Genomic DNA, 20,986 nt, shown 5'->3' with positions numbered 1-20,986 from the left:
TTCAACCAGCAGAGATGCAAATGGCTGCTTGCTGAGCACTGGGCATTGTGGAAAGATGGTATGAAGCTCTACCCATGCTACATCTAGAGATTTGTAACCGGTATAAGACCAGTTCAGATGTGGCCACAAATCAGGTGATGACACTGGTATGGGCTCAGGATGGTACCAGCATCATTCTGTAGATGTATTTTGTCTACTTTACAGACACATTACATCTATGCAATGTACTTAGGGGGAAGGACCCGTCCCTCATCAGGGAAGCTGAGATTGTTTAAATAAGCACACACCTGGAGTACCTTTAGGATATCGACGAAGTGCTAGACATGACAACCAACCATAAGGAGATCAGTATGAACATGATGCTTCTCACTGGGAGGCAACCAAGGAGAAGTCAAGAAGTCAGGACAATTCTCCTTTGTAACTCTGCGTGATATACCCTGAGGAGTTCGGCTGGGAACAGCTGGGGCTTACGTGGTAGGTCATATGAGTCCCCCTAATATCTCTCCCACAGACTGTTGCCTAGTAGCCTGTGCAGAGCTCTGCCTCTTTCTCTTTGCTATGACAATGTTGTATTTCTTGTCAGTGGTAAAAATGGGAATATACCTCTTTAATCTACTTTTTTTCTCCTTGGCAACTACAGATTGAGAAAGATAGGTCCATGCAGAAAAGAGAATAAGGTCTTTCCCCTATAAGACCTTTGAAGAAAATGGCTTTTAGAAAGGCCACACTCCACTCACTAATTGTCTAATATTTTCTTGAGGTCTAGCAAAGGGCTTGATTCAATAATAAGCTGCATACAACAAGCTAGACAGGTTAAGTAGACTTAGAACTCTTGTCAAAATACATGACATTAATTAACATTATGAAAGCAAGCAATAATAATACCCCATAAATACTGCATTAGAAAGGAGGTAGAATCACGCAGGTCTTGTTAACTTAGTGTGTAAGGGAAAGGAGGGGATAACATTTTTTTCTGCCGAGAATTAGGAACCTGTGTAGCTCAGAGGCTATAAAGAGAGCTCAAGCATCTTAGGTCAGAGGCCTCAGGTGGTCCCACATAGGAAAACTGGTGGGCTCAGGTGAAACACCACTGAGAAACAGCAGGATGTTGCGTAGATGTTAGGTTCAGCTGGGCTAAATTCAGTTGCAGTGGTTGGGTTTTGATGCTCACTTTGCTTTGGAAAAATAAGGAAGGGAGGGAGAAAGGGAGGAAGGAAGGAAAAGAAAGAAAGAAAGAACAAAATAAATAAGGTAAGGAAGAAAGAAAGAAAAGAAACAAGTGAAGCAAAAGAGGCACATTCATCCTAGTCAGGCTTATGCCCGCTGTCCTTTCTTCCTACATCAGTGGTGAATGATCCTGAGCCAGCTGGAAGAAAGGGAACAAAGAGGGAGAGGAGAAAGAGGGGGACACTGTACCTTCAAGGTTTGTGGGGTTGTTGCTGTTGTGTGTATTACCCTCAGTGCCACTGATGCCCTGAGCACTTCACTCCACACTAGGAAAAAGCAGCAGCATCAAAAGCTGCCATGGCCATGCCAGAATAGAATCCTGCCTGTGTTGGAGTGACCTGTTTTGTGATCTATTGCTATGACCTTGCTGCTGATTTATGGCTTCTTGCCTGAGACAGCGCAAGGAGTCATAAAATGTTGTGTTGTTTTTTTTTTTTTTCCTTTTTAATTCCATACAGCTGCCATCAATAGCTCCTCTTTGGATGTGTTGTGCAAGCCTGTGAAATAAAACGACTCCCAGGCCTCTTGACCCTTATATTATTTTCTCTTCCACTATCTTTTTGTGCCATGTAGGAACCATAAAAGAATAAAAAAACTCAGCATACTCTCCTACCAGTTCATGATGCACTCTAAGTACATTTTTATAGCAAGTGTAATGTTAATGAGCACCAATTACTCTTGGAAATCATGATAAAAGGCATAAAAAAGGCAGATACTGTACATTTGATATCCTCTGGAGGCCATCTCCAAGATGGAAGTGCAGTTTTAAGAGAAGCATACGCAAATTCCCTCTGTGAGAGGTTGATAATTTCTGGGTACATGCTGCTTTTGTGGTTTGGGCATGCATCGCATTTCTGGAAGTGCCAGGCCATTGCTCATCTTTGAGAGGATGGAATTTGCACCGTTCTGTAAAAAAAAATAAAAAAAAAATCACTTGATTGCGAAGGTGTCTTCAAGGCTGTTACTGTAAAATCATTCTTGAGTGCTGAATACTGTCATTAAATGAATAAGGAGCTAATCAGCATTTCTTCTTCTAGTGCTCAGTTGTGCAGACAAGGACTCCTTTCAGAAAACAATTAGAGTGGCATAAAGGGAATGATCAAGGCTGTAGAAACGGGCGATAGTTCCTGTGAAGAAGAAGTAGTAGTAGTAATAATATTAATGGTCTCAGTGAACATAATTTCTACATGCTAATTCATAACAAGAGTGAAGTTGATGGGACTTTTCAGGGTTGTAAGAACCCGCTGAGCTGCTAATGTTTATGGAACAATCCCATAAACTTGTTGCAAATTCACAGACATGATATCTCCTGGCCAAGCCTTTACAGAATTTTTTAAGGAATGTTTTCTTATTTAATTGTGGGTCACAATTATTACAGAAGGCAGAAAATTATTTAAACAACAGATAACACTGTTGTTATTGCTGTCACTATGCTCCCTGGTCTCCGCGGCAGACAACAGTCACATGGAAGTCTGTACCTGACAACTTTATGCCCACTGGTTTCCTTCAGGGAAAAAGTCAACATTTGCTATTCATCCATACATTACTCCTGTAGTTGAGCACGTCAATGTGCTTAATATTTGTTTATCTATCACTACAATTCTCTGGCAAGTGAGAATTTCGAACCTCTCTTACAAATGGCAGCTGAAGCCAAAAAGCAGCTAAGTATTAATAACTCGGCAGGTGTCATGCAGTATAGCACATGTCCTGATAAACTATGTTACTTTCCCTTGGGGTGCAGGTGTTTGTGGGATCACAGTCTGCTCCCCTTAAATCTATCAGATGTTCTCTCAATTGACTCAAATATCATCAGTGCTTACAATCTTTAAATTTGGTTTGTTGGGAATCAGCAGAGAACCCAGCCTTCCATCAGTTGGACTCATCTCATTTTCTGTGTGTGTTTCTCCAGATAAGCTCAGCCCTCAGGTACAGAACACAAAGTAGGAGAACCAGGGAGCACATACCCACTTCTTTGTACTTATTCCACAATAACAGGATGCAAACAGCGGATCGGTGGGAGACTGAGCAAGTTCACGGAAGAAAAATCCATGGACGATCATTAAAAACATCAAAACCACATCTGACTCAGGAAAGCTCAGAGCTGGAAATATGCTAGAGACCGGAAGAATATCAGAGGGAAATTCTATATCTTTTCTGGACCTGTTGGAGTGAGTCCAGAGGAGAGCCACGAAGATGATGAGAGGGCTGGAGCACCTCTCCTATGAAGACAGGCTGAGAGAGTTGGGGTTGTTCAGCCTGGAGAAGAGAAGGCTCCAGGGAGGCCTTATAGCAGCTTTCCAGTGTACCTAAAGGGGGCCTACAAGAAAGCTGGAGAGGGACTTTTTACAAGGGTATGTAGTGATAGGACGAGGGGGAATGGCTTCAAACTGGAAGAGGGTGGATTTGGATTAGATATGAGGAAGAAATTCTTTACTGCGAGTGCGGTGAGGCACTGGCACAGGTTGCCCAGAGAAGCTGTGGATGCCCCATCCCTGGAAGTGTTCAAGGCCAGGTGCTTGTTGGTGGCTAGAAAAAGCTTCTGTGATCAGCTGAGAGTATAACCTTTTCTATAAGGTCTCACGACTAGGCATCTGGTAAATTCTCCTGGCTTGCAGCTGTCCTGGACCATCAGGGGATGTCACTCAATACGAAGAGCCTGAAGAGGTTATGGCCATTCTGGGAAGACGTGGAGGATTTTGCCTATCTTATGTAGCCCTGCAGGTTGCCTAGTGTCAGAAAAGATTTCAGAAGTGATAATTATTTTTAAAACAAGGATTAGTTACTGAAATCTTTTTTGTTCTGCCTTAGAAAGACACAAATGAGGAAATCAAACAACGGCCCCTCATTAAGATTTTAAAATACCTTCCCTAGTTGATATGTCTGGCATAGGGTGTGAAAAATAGCACCCTTTCTTGAGTCAGCAAGTGGCACATGGAATGCTGAAAGACAGCCAGCCCTCTATCTCCCCACCTCTCTCTTAATTAGTGGTGGAAATCCCTGTCCCAGCCTACACTGCACTGTTCTTACCACTCAGAGCAGGGCTGCCATTTCAGACAACATGCTAATATCTGTCAAGTTTCTCTCTAGTTCACTGTCTTTGAACCTTTTATTGATACAAAAGTGAGATTTTTCAGAGAAGCTGATGAACCACTTTGAGAAACAAGTTATTTACAGAGCGTTCTGCTGGGATTTTGTCTGATATTAGCTGTTTCCCTTTTCTTCACAAGTAATTTTATTTGTTAATTATCAAGACCTAGTCATGCAAAGAAGATGCATGCCGCAGTTAGAAAATACTGAAAACTTTATATATAATTTCCCCATTTCCCCCCCCCGCTTCCACTCATAGTACTGAAAGTATTCCTCAGGGGCTTTTTTGAAGAAATGCAATGTGAAAATGCTGTAAATCCTAGCCCAAGTCCTTCCTAAAACATCTGTCTGTCCCTGTGATCTGGCTTTAATTTTATTTCTGTAATTTCAGGTCAGCCTGAACTGTGGCTTGAATTATTCCCCTATCAATACTCTCGGAAGAACTAATTTCTGTTGCACTGATTTTTCTTGTCACAGTTGGAATTCCATGGGACTCTGTGAACCTGTCCCTTCACCGACTCAAAGAATTAGATTTGTAGGCTGTATATGTTAACATGAGATGTCTGTCTCCCGTGTGTTTCCTTTGAAAGGGTAAGAGGAAACATGACTTGGGTTTCCATGCAAACTCATTTGTGTTCCTTGTATTGCCCTGAAACTCATAAATAAAGGTAAATGGAAAGGGCTGAGTCTACACTGGCATGGCTGCAGCTTGGAAAACCGTATCTGGGCTATCTTTAAACTGCTCATACTGCTAGAGCCATGGCAACAAGATTTAGCATGAGTTATAAGACTCAACAGGGGATGATGCTGTAACCGTTAGCTTGGGCTGAACTTTAAGATGCCCAAGTTGCCTTTCCTTGGTCCGTCCGGCTATCCTAATGCAACTACCTGCATAACACTCCTGTGAGGCTGGCAGGTGCTATTAGTCTTGACAAATGTACCATCTATTAGGGGAACCTTCCTGTGGAAAAAAACTTGTTTTTTTTTTTTCCCAAGAAAGCCTGGGCAGACAGCGTAACATGGGTGCTAAGGGTGAACCAGCTGGGGTGATTGCAGGAGGAGTGGCTTCCCTTGCCCCCAAACACATTGTAATTTCCCATGAGTCATTTGGAAGATATTAACAGTTGCTTAAGCCACCCCAAAAATAACTTTTGTTTCTCCTGCTTAAACTAGTGACATTTAATTATAAAAGAGAAATGTAAATAACTTTGAAATATCTCCAACTCTGAAAAGCTCCTTTAAAGTCCAGAATTAGCTGCCAGCTTTGTCAAATAATATATCAAATAGTCACTTCTCTCCAAATAGGAAAGTAGTAACCAATAAATCTCTGAACGAAGCACTACCAGGCACAGGGACATCGTATTGGGAAAGGATGCCCTTAAACAGAATACCCAACCGCAGGGCCGGCAAAGCCTAGCCATATGCTCCGCAAGAGGTTTGCTTTGCACATTTCTGTACCAAAGCAAATTCTCCTGCGACTTTCCCAGTCCAGCCTCCATGCCACAGGAGGCTTTTGTTGGGACAACACAATTCTTTCCACTTCCCTGAGGAAGTCTCTCCTGTTGTATACTGCTGGTTGCCTCTGACTGACAGAGATAGGTTTGCACTGGCCAGCAAGGCATAGGCACCAGAACTTGGCAAATGGTGTGGTTTCACAGCTTGCAGCCCTCCAACTGCATCTCCTGTGTCCTACCTCACAGCAAACAGCTCAGATACGGGGTAGTACCGCAGTAGGGAATTGCACTGTGCCTGTGCCACCCTGGGTTTCCTTGGGCAGATGTGCACGACGCTGTCAGCTAGTGCAGATTGCCAGCTCTCTAGGTCCGGTGGTTCGGTGGGGAGAAGGGGGACGAACAGCTTTTCAGGAAGGTTAATTTTTTGTAAAAATTGCCAGAGCTTTATACAGGTCTGGTAAGTCCTCAGAATCCGCCCAGGTCACGTGCTGCCTCAGTACATCCCTTGCTAAGGGCTGGCCCCACTCTTGGACAGCTCTGTCTCGCCCTCACCCAATGCTAATATCTATCGTCCTTAGAGCATTTAGACAGGGATGTTACATGCTTCACTTGGTTGTTACGTACTTCTTATGCCAGCAGACATTGAAATAGCCTCAAGAGAGGTATAATCACAGATTGTGACTATAGGATTGAGTAATTTATGGACGGGAGAATTGAACCCCCAATGGAACCAGTTGGACACTGGCATTATCTACTGGGGACAGGAATTTAGCCTATGCCTTTTTATGTTTACTTTTATTTGTAATACTCTTCACAAATATTTTAATAATACAATCACTTTTCTTATATATACTCCATGGAAAAGCAAACTTTTCAAATTATACAATTAACTGCTTTTTAAGGAAAGACTTATTTATGGTGCACAAGCTCACAATGATTTATGTTTTATTTTCTTCTTAATTTTGACTTCCATATGAGATCCTGTTCTGCAAAATGGATTAGATTGTAATCTGTCTGGATTTGTGTCAAATCTAACCCCTCTTCCTATATTTCATGTTTATTGCTTGCCGTAACGCCACAATCATGGCAATGATTGTATTAACAAGATGACGAGATTCTGCCTGTCCTGTAATGAATGGCAGGAAAATAGCATAATACACGGTAAGTAAGAATTAATCTTTTAAATCCAAATATATTGCTGATAGCAGAACTTTCTGTTGAATGCTTGGAGGCTCTGTGGGAGGTTGGATTCTTCAGGTTTAGTGTTGGCCCCTCTACAGTCTCTTCTGTGTGCCTTTGGGAATACATCATCCTTCAGGGTCAGGTTCAATTGTTGGTGTTTTTTTTTTTTTAAATAAAATTATAGATATTTTCTTATGCCATAGAATTTTCCATCTGTGCTTAGGATTTGTAAAAAACCCTGTGATATCATGAAAGAAACAAAATTCCACTGGCTTCAGATAAAAAAGTTGGGTTGATGCAATAAGCTTTGCTCTTCACATCCACCGTGGAATAAAACAATGTGTTTATCAGATTTCTCCCTCCTTTATAGTTCTTCTGTAAAAAATCTTAAACACTTTCACTTATGTACAACTGTTATGGATATTCTACTGGTTCCTGACACAATCTCCAAGAAGAAATAGCATTCCGGAAATGTTTTATACAATGTACCTTTTTTAGCTGGTTTAACCTTTTTGTACTAACAGCATACGGGAATGGAGCCTAGAAGCCATTTGGGGGTGGGGGAAGTGGATGCTGAAATTAATATTCTCTGTAAAGATGGATTCAACGCAGTGTCTATGCACAGTATCTATGAAATGGCAGCAGCTTTGTGCCCTGCAGTTGAAATCCAACAATGAAAAGGAAATTGAAATGAATATATTTCTGAGAAGAGCTGTTGTCGGCAAGTTTTCAGTCACCTTTACCTTAATGAAGCCCTAAAAAGTAGCAGAAGGCTACTTTGGCTGCACTGCAGCTTTAATAAAACACACCCGGCTCCTCTCGGTCTTGCTCTTAGTGACCAAACGCTCACATCAGCGACATCACCACCAAGACTGACAAAAATGGTCCGTGTCTGTAAGATATCAACAGTGGGACTTGGGGACCTCATGGCCAGAGTTCAGTTTGGCAAGGTCAGCAGCCAAATTCTCAGAAGCTTTTGCACATTGGATGCCGAGTTATTGAGTGCCTGAAAGGGAGCAAAGAGCCTTTGAAAATCTGATTCCAGTTGGGCAGAAAGAAGCTGGAGAATGGCCCTTTCAGGCATATCAAAGCTTGCCCCGTTGCTGTCAGGACTGGGCACGTTCAGCAGGTAATCGGTGTGTCCTGGCAACAAGGCTGTCAAATCAGCCTCTCTCACGAGCTCTGAAGTGACGCGCACGTAGGTAAAATAACATAGGTAGAGATACACACACCCACAAAAACTTTTCTTGCCCCTGATATGTTTTATCAACACTCTTTCAAGCTTAAGAAAAATTCACTTCTTGGCAGTCCAAACGATGACACCTCACAGCTTCCTGCTAAAGCTATACAACTCACAGCGCTAAGTAATATTTTATCACCATTTGACAGTTGTAAGCTCACGGAGCCTAGCTCAGCTAACCCGCCTCTCAACTCCGGCTGCCCTCTGCACTTTGCCAAGGCTCTTGTAAGCGTGTTGACATGCTCGGCTTCTGCCACGGGCAGGAAAGGTCTGGTCTGCCTGTTCAGAAAGAACACACCTAACTGTAGGGAAATACAGGATCTTGCCAACTATATGTATACACACACATACTTAAAAGGAAATTATGCCTGGCTTGAGCACAATTGCCAATTCTTCCATTTCCTGAACTCTGTCATATCTCCTCACGTTTTTTTTTTTTTTTGCTATTTACTATTCTGTCTAATTGGGGCTAGAGCAGGATTGCTGAAGTGACAGATAACATAAGCTTGTCTTTCTAAATCACTGGTTTATGTTTGGCACTACTTAATCATCACCTTAAAATGTTCCAAACAGTTTGCTTTTTCAGAATCATATTAAGAATAACCGTGTTAGACTGAAGGAACACAGAGTAAGGGTGCCTGGACTATGGGACAGGCAGAAGTCCTTTTTTTGAGAAAATAAGATGAAATAAGGTAAACATGAAAGAAAATGCTATGGATTAGCTGTGCTGAACAGTGAGAAAACTAATGGCTGGTAGACCCCACCAGCTCTTGGCAGGCTGAACATCCAGAGCTGGGCACTCAGGCTCAGGCCAGGGCATAGAGGACAGAGTTACCTGTCTCCGATTTCCCTTCATGAAAGAACAATCAATAGAGATTATCAAATTTCTATCACAACCCTGGAAATAGAGGATTGATGAAGAAAATGGTTTGAGTGTCTCATCGAAGACTAGCATCAGTTACAACAAGAAGAATCAAAAATCATCAGAATTAGTAGATCATGCCTTCAAGGTTGTTTCTGCTGATTGATGTCTCAGCTGCTGTTTCATATATCACCAAATGGCATAAGTACTGATAAATTCCCAGGAAAAACACAAATTGAATGGACAGCGTACCATACCCTTCTGCACCCTGACCAGCCTCCCCTCAGAACATATAATTGGCTAAACATATTGCTTGACTTCTCCTTGAGGCTGCACAAGCATTTTCTTTTCTCTTTCATTTCATAGGTCACGTTTGAGATGCCCTCCCGAGGAAGTATGATATTAACTTTACAGCCTTTATATAAAACATTTGTCTCAAATACAACAAATACAGCCGGGACAGCAGCAACAATACTCTCTACATTGCCCCATGAATGTTAACTTCATAATATAATATGTGTCAATTAGGGGTGATTTGTGCTGTAGACCAATATACACTATAACAGACACTGGAAGGAGACCTGTGCCATATTTTAAAATATAATGTGCAAATAGATATCAAGCAGCAAAGACTTCCAGTTATCGCTGACCTGAAATGAATATAAAACCATGATTTAAAATTATATAGGCTCTATGCTTATATGGTTCTCCTGATGTTATCAACCAGGACCATTTACATCTGCCTTGTTTTGTTTTTCTGTTTGTTATTTCTATTCCTGAAGTACAAAGCAAACATCTAGTCTCCTGGAAGCCAAAGGCAAAGCTTGCTGATTTTTTCTGATAATAAACAATCAACAAAGGAAATGAAGAAAATAATACGTTTGGGTGGATAGATATTCAAAATCCATCTTTCCGCATAGGCATAAGGGACGTTTTAAAGAAGAATGAAGAATCCTAATATGGCCTGTGATATTTTTGTAAAGGGATTGACAGGCAGATAAGCGCTTCATTTAATGCTAATTAGATCATAGAGATCGGCTAGGGTTTTTTATTCAAGACATAAACAGGCATAAAGCCCACATCTGGAAGAGGTAAAAATCTCAGGACCTCTTCCAGTGAGATTGAATGCCAGACAATTGCAAGATTGCCTGCCAAACAAAAAAGTTCAGATGTCTTTGGACGTATATATAGATGCAACCTGAAAAACTACGTTGGCTCACTAGCTAAAATACTGTTTTGAATGTGGAAGTTCAAACGCAGAAGTAGTCAAAAATACTTGAATTTGAAATAGAAATGTAAAATTACATTTGAAACATACAGTTTTAAAATCAGAATAATATACTGATAAAGAAAACATACCAAAGCTGGATTGTTTGTCTCTGAAATCCTCCTCTGAGGACCACATGCCTTCTAAGATAAGCTTTTGCCAAATTGAGTGTGCTGGTCTCAATAAAGGAGAAATGGGACAAAAATTGGTGGCCCTTATTTTTTAGACTATATGTTCTGCTGGTTCTTCCTGACCTATGACCTATATGCAATACCTATAGTTCAGGTGGAGGACTGAATAAGAGGGTTTGGGGTTCCCTCCCCCCTTGGAAAAAGGAAGTGGTTATAAGCTGCAAGGACATCAGTAGACACAAAGTCTAGTATCTGCAGACTGATGCTATATTTCTGTTAGTAACGTTCACAGATTCTTTACAGGCAGAGCTACTTAAAAAAAACCCCTTTCACTCAGTTCCTTAGTTTCTCTTGTTACTTACTTGTCTAAATCTATCCTTCTGCAGGAAACATCTGCCACTCTTCTGTTGTTGGAAGCTAAGCAGACAAGGTGGTACAGGTTTCCATATCACGGCACTTACTGGGTAGCCTGAAAAACTAAGAAACAAGAGGAGCCTTACAAGGAGATACAACTGTTTTGCTACACAGGTCAGCAGCCCACTGGACTCCGTTCCTAGCTAAGCCTTGCTATTCTGTATTACGTTCCTTCTGGACAAACTGTAGCATCTATTTTTGCCTTTGGTTGTCCACTTTATGATTGGGAAATACGTTGTGTTCTTTTGAAAAGCACTCTGGATTCTATTGATTAAAAAAATAAAAGCCACCAAACAAAACAACAAAGCAAAAAAAACCCCAAAGCAACAAAAAAGGGCTCTCCTTAAGAATTTATTATCATTCATTATCTGACTACCAAGATGTGAAGCACCAGACACAGGAAATAAATGTTGCATGCTACATTCCATGTTCAAAGGAAGAATTTTAGAAAACTTGATTTACTGACTGAAAACAAAATTTAAAGATTTTAATCACTGATCATAAGAAATGCATAGTTTTGAAGGGAAAAGGCATGTATTAACAATCGCTGCTAGCATCCATCACTCAAGAGGGAGTATTTAATTTTGCCTTGCTTTTCTGCTATTTTTCTGTTATTTGTGAACGATGCAACTAGGGCCAAAGTTATTCCACAGAAAAAATTCCAGCCAGTAAAGTGACAGAGAAGTGAATGAGGCTCTCTACATGACAGTCCCTTCTCCCTGTGTAATTGCTAGACAAGTCTATTCATAAATGGCCCCTGGATTCCATTTAAAAGCCTATCAGCTCAGTAGGAAAGGTCTTCTAAAGACTTCTGACTTATGGAGAAAAATATCTGCTGGCTGGCCTGAGGGCAATTTTTTCCCTCTGTTTACTTCTCCTTGAGAGGCAGCAGCCCAAATAAAATAGTGGCCAGAAAGCCCTGTTCATAAAATGAAAAAAAAAAAAAAAAAAAAAAAAGAAAAGAAAAAGAAAAGAGTTTCAGAGCTGAAGCAGAGAGATGATCAGGGTATTGCCAACTTTTGGCGCAAGCCGCATGTATGTCAATGAGAGCATGAATTAGGAAACTGAGATCCACCTAATTACAATCTCTCTTCTGATTTTGGTGAAAAGGACTGACTTTTCCTCCTCTTTGCAAAATGAACCCCCACAACAGCTGTAGCCAGCACCTGCAATACCCCCTCCATAGAGAAGAGTGATTATTTGGGATTCTTAATTGATACAAGTTACTTCGATCCCATCATGAGGTGTCAACAGGTCCCAATGAAACAGACTCCCTTTCCATTGACAGCAAGAGATGCTGAAGTGTTATTCATGACAGGTCAGGCCTTTAGACAACTCAGCAAAATAAAAATAAAAAGCCTGTTTTGTTCTTCTTTTGAGCTCTTAGTGCTTATAAAGCTTCAGCAGAAGCTGCTTCAGCAGCTTCAGCTTCTGCAGGCTGGGAAGGTTGCAGTGACCATTGCAATGGTTGCTGTCTCCCTCAGCAACCTCTCATGGTGGGACAGACAATAATCAGGCAGGTTCACCAATGGACATCACCACTGAGCTACTTAAAGACTTTTGCCTTCAGAAGAACCTTCATCTGTCAGATATGGACACAGCAATGCTGGAGGAACAAGCCTCACACTTCCCTGGAGACCCCAGCCTGCTGGCACAGAATCAAAGTGTCTCCTCCATCCCTTGGGGTAACTGCCTGTGCCCCTCCTCTCCCACAGCATCCCTTCACAAGCTCACACAAAGCCTTTCATTCCCTCCCTTCTGGCTTCTTTGCAGGGGCAATCCTAGCTGGGACACCCTCTTCTCCACCCCAAGCATCAAGCCTTCCTCCAGCAGGCTTTTACACCTCCGTTAGCACCCCAGCTATCCAGAGAAACAACCGACACAAAACCCTAATGAAGCTCCTTCCTCCTTAAATACCACACTCCATCGCGTGCAGAGCTGCTGATGCGTTTCTAGGAAACGGCAAGGTTTCCTTAGGGGTGCCCGTAGCCCGGTTACTGCCTTCTTTCTTCCCTTTACTGTTACTCGGAATGGCTCACCTGAAGATAAATGATGTTATAAATCTACACTCTGGTTGATCAGTGACAGAAAAACAAGCAGCGAGATGCTCTCTGGGCTGCCACAAGTGTTCTGGAAAATACACGGGTTGGGACTTCCAGGTCTTTCTAGAAACGCAGACCTGAGCCCAACACCGCTCACGCTCAGTACTTAAGCACTCAGACGAAGCTTGATGGGGAAACTGAGGCTTGAAAGACAAAGTCACTCAAAGACGCAGAGCAACTCAGTGGTGGCTTGGAACAAATCAGATAATTTATAGTAATTTCAGGTGGCTCATGCAGAGTCACGAGAAGAAAAGGGCTCCCTTGAGTCAACTTGCACTTAAGGCAGATTTACTCCAAGAATATATTTGGCTTTATTTTTTTTTAATCAGAGCCAAAAAGGGATACAAAAAAAGCTTTTAATCACTGTTAGAATCCCATTTAATCAGACTACTGTCTGGGTTCATTTCTTTAGCAGTGATAAATTAACCTAATCGCTGCTTGATTTAACTAGGAGCCTTGATACTATAATATTGTTTTGCAGTTAGTTGCCTACGACTCTGTGTCTGTTACGAACCTTGCTCACAGAAAAAGTTTGAAAAAACAGGTCTTAAATGCAAAGCCTTTGACCAAGTTCATATGAGTGCCCACGTTCAGCCTTTGCTATTCTTATTTTCTGAATGTACATATTTAAATAATTACTATGAATTATCCTATGAAGCACATAAAGCGATTCTGATTATGTAAACAAACCAAGTAAACAAATCCAGTGTTTACTAACAGGACCCGGTATCTAAAAAGGAAAGCAGGATAAGAATGAGAATCCAAAGGAGACAGGGCCTTTTTCTAGAGTGACATGATTTACATCATGATCGTATTCCCCATGTTTCTTTTGCCAGAGAATTCATTCAGACATTGGATTCATACCTTTTTGGCTAGCTACTTTTAAATGCACAAGCTAATTAAAATCAACTGACTGTTGAATTTGGAAAGAAAAAAATAAGTCACAGGTAAGACAAACTGGTTAACATGAAATCAGATGTAACAATAATATTAGAGCAAGCTTAAACTCATAGCCCAATGGAGTCATGGCCAGAGGATTTTTCTGAAACCATATGGCATCTGCCATGAGAACGTGAAGAAATATTGTTCCTAGCCACATAGCTGTCTGAAGCACGGCAGATGGAGGGAACAGTACATGTGCCAGCACGTTTAATTAGCTCATAGACTCTTAATTCCTCTGTTGTTTATGAAATGCCACTCTTCCAAAGTCTGATCCAATGTCCATGGAAGTGAAGGGCAGTTTTTCTACTGACTGACTAGTTGCAGAGCTGTTTGCAAGACACAGGTGAGAGAAAGAAGTGAATCAAAAGCAAGATGGTGACTGAGCTACTTCTGACCATTAACTGCTCAGGGCTTTTCTGTGGGTCTATACTGACGCAGATATTTCCAACTCAGTCCAGGCTGGAGCTGTTCTTAACTGTTGTTCTATTGATATCAACATACACACTGGAGGTGGTTTCTTTTTCTCTTCCTCTCAAAAATTATTTATTTTTCTCCCCCAGTTAAAGGTCTGCTTCTTCTCCCATTCCCATGTTGTCTCTTTTCCATCCCACGCTCCTGCACTTTCACAGTATCGTAGACTGGTTAGAGCTGGAAAGGACCTTAAAGTTCATCTAGTTCCAACCCCCCTGCCAGTGACAGGGACACCTCCTACTAGATCAGGTTGCCCAAGGCCACGTCCAGCCTGGTCTTGAACACTTCCTGGGATGGGGCATCCACCACTTCCCTGGGCAACTTAGTTTAGTGCCTCATGACACTCACGGTAAAGAATTTCTTCCTCATATCTAATCTAAACCCACCCTCTTTCAGTTTGAAGCCATTCCCCACATCCTATCACTACATACCCTTGAAAAAGACCCTCTCCAGCTTTCTTGTAGGTGCTCTTCAGATACTGGAAAGCTGCTATAAGATGTCCCCAGAGCCTTCTCTTCTCCAGGCTGAACAACCCCAACTCTTTCAGCCTGTCCTCATAGGAGAGGTGCTCCAGCCTTTTTGTGGCCCTCATCTGGACCCACACCAACAGGTCCATATCCTTCTTATACTGGGGGCTCCAGATCTGGACACAGTATTCCAGGTGACATCTCACAAGAGTGGAGTAGAGGGGCAGAATCACCTCCCTCGAGCTGCTGGCCACAGTTCTTTTGATGCAGCCCAGGATACGGTTGGATTTCTGGGCTGTGAGCACACATTGCCAGGTCATGTTGAACTTATCCACCAATACCCCCAAGTCCTTCTTCCTCAGGGCTGCTCTCGATCCATTCTCTGCCCAGCCTGTACTTGTGCATGGTGCATGGTGCAAGGCATCGGGCTGTGCCAGGGATCCCACTCCCCCAGGGGTGGCTTGTTCTCACATCAGCTGCCTGGCGGGGTCTGGTCGCTGTGCTTCATCCTCTGCCAGCTCTCCCCCTCCTATGGAAAACTCAGACATATAGCTGAGGGACAGTCACCCACTTGCCCTGCGGGCTCCAACAGCTTCTCAGGAGCAGAGCTGTTTCTGCACAAGGGGAGCACTTGCTGCAATGATTCCTGGCACAGCAGAGGGATGGAGGCTCAGGTGAGCTGCGAAGAAAGGGTTCATTTTCCTTTTCTTTGGGAAGGAGGCTGCAGACTGTGTAGGAAACCTCTGCCCTAGGCCACCACTGACCTTGTTAACTGTGCCTGGTCATGCCAGGCTGGGAAGAGATCCACTCGTTCTATTTATCTGCCAGAGGGAACCAAGCTGATAGCTGCCAAGACAGCCCTCACTCAGCCCAGTGTAACCAGTCACAGGGGTTCAGCTCTGCCAGTCTGTACCCGGGGCTGGCCTGAGCTGATCCATGGAGAGGGGCTAGTGACTGACCACTGACTTGTGCTTCAATAACGCATTTCCTCAAACAAACTGGGGGTTGCTGAGCAGAGGAAGCACTGCCATCTCCACCTCCTATGTATGGAGGTACTGGTATGTGGGTAGTACGCGACTCAGATAAGGTGAAGTGGAAAGTTTGGGGCAGTACTCATAATAGTCCTAAACATTGTCATTCAGCATGATGGGACATCTTACTGGATTTGGAGAGGCATTAAAAATAAAATTAGATCCTGCAGCTGCGAGTCAGCCAGTTCTAGAGATGAGTGGGTTGGGTAACTGCTCCTTTTCACTGCTCTGTGCTTGGGCATATCGAGGTGGTAGAAAAAGAAGGAACATTTCCAGAGAAGCAGCCTATTTTTCTTCTACTTCCCTGAGAGGAGAGGTCTGTTCAAGTGTCCCAACCTTGATTTGCTATGCAAGGCAAGACCAGAGTGGACATGGTCTGACCCTGTCTTTCACTCATGCAGAAAGATGCAGTTCAAGCCCTGAAAATGCAGTTTTTATAAACAAAGAAATATAACCCCTGCATAGCACAGTTAAAGCTGCATAAAAAAAAAGAACAGAGGATGCGGTCACACAGATGTACATTGCTGCTCACTCCCGGGATGGGCATACAGCTAAATTTGTGAAGGTTTAACAGAATTCCTACACTAGAATATGGTCAGGAACTTTATTGTCAGGGTAGCTACATAGGTTTGGTTTTTTGTTCAAGGAAAAATATTTTTGCTTTTGGGGATACTATTCCCATACTCTCAGAGCACACAGGCATAGTCACACATTATCTGGGCTGGCAACTGTTGCTGGGGCTCTCTGGTTCTTCCCCTGACCCAGTGGCTCCAGCTCAATAGTTTTACTTTTAAAATTATTACCCAATGGGAAGTTGGAACTTTAAACTCTTTTAGCATTTGGCAAGATTTGACTTTGAGTCCGGGCTTTTGGCTTAAGTTTAGGTTTTACTTGAGGGCTTTGCCTTGGAAAAATGGTTAGGAAACTTCCTTCTCCCTGAAGGTATTGAACTGCAGTGCCAGTGCAGGACAGCTTGTAAAGGTTTAAGCACATATTCAAGGCAAGGATGTAATTCCTCCTCTGTTCTTGGAGGATTCAGCTTTTTAAGTTCTTTGTAGCAACCCTTACAAGGTGCTTTCTAAGCCAGCTCTAAAAATAAAAAACAACCCCCACACAGATATCAAGCCTACTACATGGGCTTATATAGATTAATTTTATGTTTAGATTTGAACCACGAATGACTGTAGTCAAACCTAAAAGATACTTTCCTTCCCTCTTCATGTAACTAAACACAGCCAACTAAAACAAAGAAGCCCCCACAGCTTAACCAACCTCAAAACCAGACAGAATTTAGCTCTTTCTTCTGACTTGATATTCAGAATTGTCTAGTTTGATTTTATTTAAAATATGTTTTTGTATGAAAAAACATTTCCCAACAGTGATTTAAGTCCCTTTTAAATTGACTTACTGGTTTTGCTTGGTGTTTTCTGCTCTGCAGTTTTAACTGCATTCATAATCCACTCAGCATATGGTAAAATCTGAGAAAATTCACAGTCAGAATCGTTGGAGTAAGCAGAATGAGACACATTGCCAATTTAGCCTTATATATTGCCTGCAGGAAATGCTTTTTCTTCTGGGGAAAGAAACTCTGCTTAGCATGTCGATCTTCAATTATTAAATGTAATGACTCTGAAGAAAAAGTTGTTCTTTTCTGTCCCCTGGAGATAAGTAGCTTATGACTTCAAGAACAATGGTAAATACCCCAAAGCCTGAATTCTGGATAGCAGCTTTATATCTACAGCTTTGCAAGTCAATACAGAATTCCTGCTCGTTTAGCAAACCCTGGCATTTTGTGTATTGAGTTGTGAAATGACTAGCAAACACACTCAAGGAAAAAAAGAAATAAATATATGGAAGGACAGAAGCATCTCACTAAAGGACCGTGAACATACGCATTTTTCCTTTGGTTGACAGTTCGAAGGTAATTCAGTCATCACCAAGAGACTTAATCTAAAGGTTTTTTGAAGTGCTTGCCTCGGGTAGGATGTAGGATTCAGATTTCGTCAGTCATGGGGTTGAGCCCCCTGCACTCGTTGTAGCTATGTGTTAGATCAGACCCTGGTGCATGCAGGTCCACAGAAAGTCCACTCTGGAGAGCACTCTGTGCTAACCAGACACAATGCTGTGGTCCTCCTAACAGCCCTTCTGAAGAACAGACGTTATTGAACTGTAGAACAGATGGGCAAGATCAGTTTCCTACTCAAACTAAAAAGTACCTGTAGTCTTGAGGTTGAATTCATCAGCACTTTTATCAAAATTTATGGCTCATTTTCCCTGAAATAAGTATATAGCAGAAAACTTTCTAAAAACTGTCACATATAATACCAAGTGCCCTGCCCAGAAAAAAAAAATATTACAAAAACCAGAAGAGCTTCATCATTGTATTCTTGACTACACACTGTGCATCATCAAAAACTGAGCTGTGCATAGTTAGTAGCTTCCTTTAGCTACTTTGCATCATCTTGAACTTTGAGAGGATGTTTAGAATTTATTATACAGGGATCACCCTTGCATTTCAGATAATACACTACAAGCTCCCTGAGTGATATAATAAAGCTAATAACACAATAAAACTGTTGATATTTAATATAAAAAAGGAAGAAACACAGTATTTTCTGGCCAGAGAGTTTCTTAAGAACCCTTAAAGCAAAGGAAATAAATTATCCATTTGGTTGGGAAGAGTGCAGATCTTAAAGATATTCCTTAAGCATCAGCTCCAGGGATATCACTCACTCAATTCCTTTGGCAGCAAAACAGTGATATCTCATTCATAGAAAAGATGAATTATGGAAGTGATCAATGCAACGCAGTCCTGAGGCGACAGGAGTCCAGAACATCAAGTTCCATGTACAAAGCAGAAATGAGGTCAGTTGTGCTCAGTGGGCCATGGGGGTACCTTCCAATTACTTTACTCAGAAGAGAGACTGGTAGTAAACTTGCTTCATATCAGGAACGTCAGCTACCTTTCACGCTACTCTGAAAAGACTGGTTTATGCTTATGAAACTTCTATTTACTAATCAACAAGTAAACAACATCTGACTACTCCAGTCCCAACAACAATAACCAATAAATCACAGAAGCAGTCAGGACGACAGAATTGTTGAGCCAAGATGGTATCTGTGCTGAGGAGAGACATATTTCCAGATGCCATCTTCTCAGGAGGGGTTCTGGAACAACATAAAGCGAATGATGAATGGTGTCACTGCTTATCAACATGGGCTGAGTAACAGGGGATCATGGACAGAAGCATGCTTTCAGTAAGCTTTGTAAGGTTTGGAGAAGAGGTTGTGGAAACGACATCATGGTCTGAGGCCTCCTGGAAGCAGAAGCACAGGGAAAGCGGCTGACAAAGCAATGCATTGAGCCTGACACTACGGACCTGCACACCCTCCATATACCTGCAAGCCCTGGACCACAATCCACAACTCTTCCAATGCGTTAAGCCTGAGCTACCACATCAAGCTTAAAGCCAGAGACTTAGGTGGTATTAGCCCGAGCGTACCAGCATAGCAGCATGGATAAAGGCATCCAAACACATCTGTCCATATAGCTGTATGTGAAGATGTGCCAACATTTGCCATAAAAGTATAGTAGTAGCTTATTGACTAGACAGCTCACAGTGTTGGCTTGCAGAAAGACCAGGGCCAGACACAGGTGATGGGCATGGGCTGGAGGATCTGCATAGAGATAGGAATTACAGGTCTCCAACACAGAAAGGATACCCTGTTTGACACCAAGCATAACAGACTCTCTGAGAGGCAGATGGATATCTTTTGGGACATACAGAGATGGAAATATTCACCACGTGGTACTGCTAGTGGAGAAACATATTTCATGATCTGGACTTCAAGAAATGTTGCAGACTGAGCAGTTCACTTCAGATCCAATTAGAATAAAAAATTACTATGCAGGACTGTTGAGTCTGGATCTGATCAAGCTGGGGAAAAGAGCATATGGGAACAGATGTTTACCATGACCCAACATTCATCATATTCTGAAGGAATAATGTTAGATATCTATGTCTGTTGTCCAAGAAAAAAAGAAAAATCCCACCACTGAAAGGCCTGGATACCATCGCAGAGATCTGAACCAAAAATCTCTGCTCGGGATACAGGTGACATAGCAGATAATAGTAAGGGGGGAAATAGGGATATTATATAGCTTTGAAATATATTAAAAATACAACAAAATACCTCAATCTTGCTTCATTTTTTTTTTTTTCCATTCTGGTGAGCAAGAAATATGTTTTTTTAATGGTCTGCAATGTGATGCGGTAGAGATTGTCTTGCCGCACAGGAAATATTCTTCAAGGAACAAATGGATTTGAAAGATCAAGGAACAAAGAAGAGAAAACAAAAAACCAAACCCAAACCCTGAATAGAGCCTTAATTATACATTTTGAATAAGGCAGCTCTCTGGCTGTTTTTGTTTTAACGTAATTTTAAAGCAAAGTCCTTCAAGCGCTATGGAGAGAATGTAGATGATAAATCAGGCTGCTCCTTAACTGCTGTAATTCTAAGATATTTTGCATTTTCTGCTCAGATCACATTGTAGGCCCTTTTTGAGTGCGCGTTGGTGATTAACCTCTGCAGGGGAAATGGAAGGGGCTAAATGAATAATCCCAATTAAGTATGACAAAAGCATTTATCAGTGCAACAGTACATCTTTTCTCCCTTTCCTTAGGCAGTACATAGTTGATCTCTGCAGGAGGGAACCCTCCAGAAAATTATCTGGGTAACAGGGTTTCTCTGATCCACTTTTTGATTATCAGAAAGACCGGTGCAGCTGTACAACGGGGCTTGCCTGCTGTCTTTATTTACACTTAGGCTGCAAGGTGTGTATTGGAGTTCTGCTGAAGGTTCTCCTGCAGCCCTTGGCTTCCTTAATTTAAAGCAGTGTAGGAGACTGATGTATGAACTAAGTATATGTACACACACCCCAAAACATGATGGCCATCCTTCTGTGAAACATCCCACTGCCTGGGACAAAGCATATGAGATTTTGAGGGAAAGCGTTCTTTAACACTGTATCTGAACACAGTGTCTGGCTGTTGTTTGGAAATGTGGCATAACCTTCCTCTCCAAAAAGCATTCCCTTGACCCTTGCTT

This window comes from Vanellus vanellus (assembly GCF_965231255.1).
Source record: "Vanellus vanellus genome assembly, chromosome: 7".
Classification (NCBI taxonomy): domain Eukaryota; kingdom Metazoa; phylum Chordata; class Aves; order Charadriiformes; family Charadriidae; genus Vanellus; species Vanellus vanellus.
Note: the sequence above shows the minus strand (reverse complement) of the source record.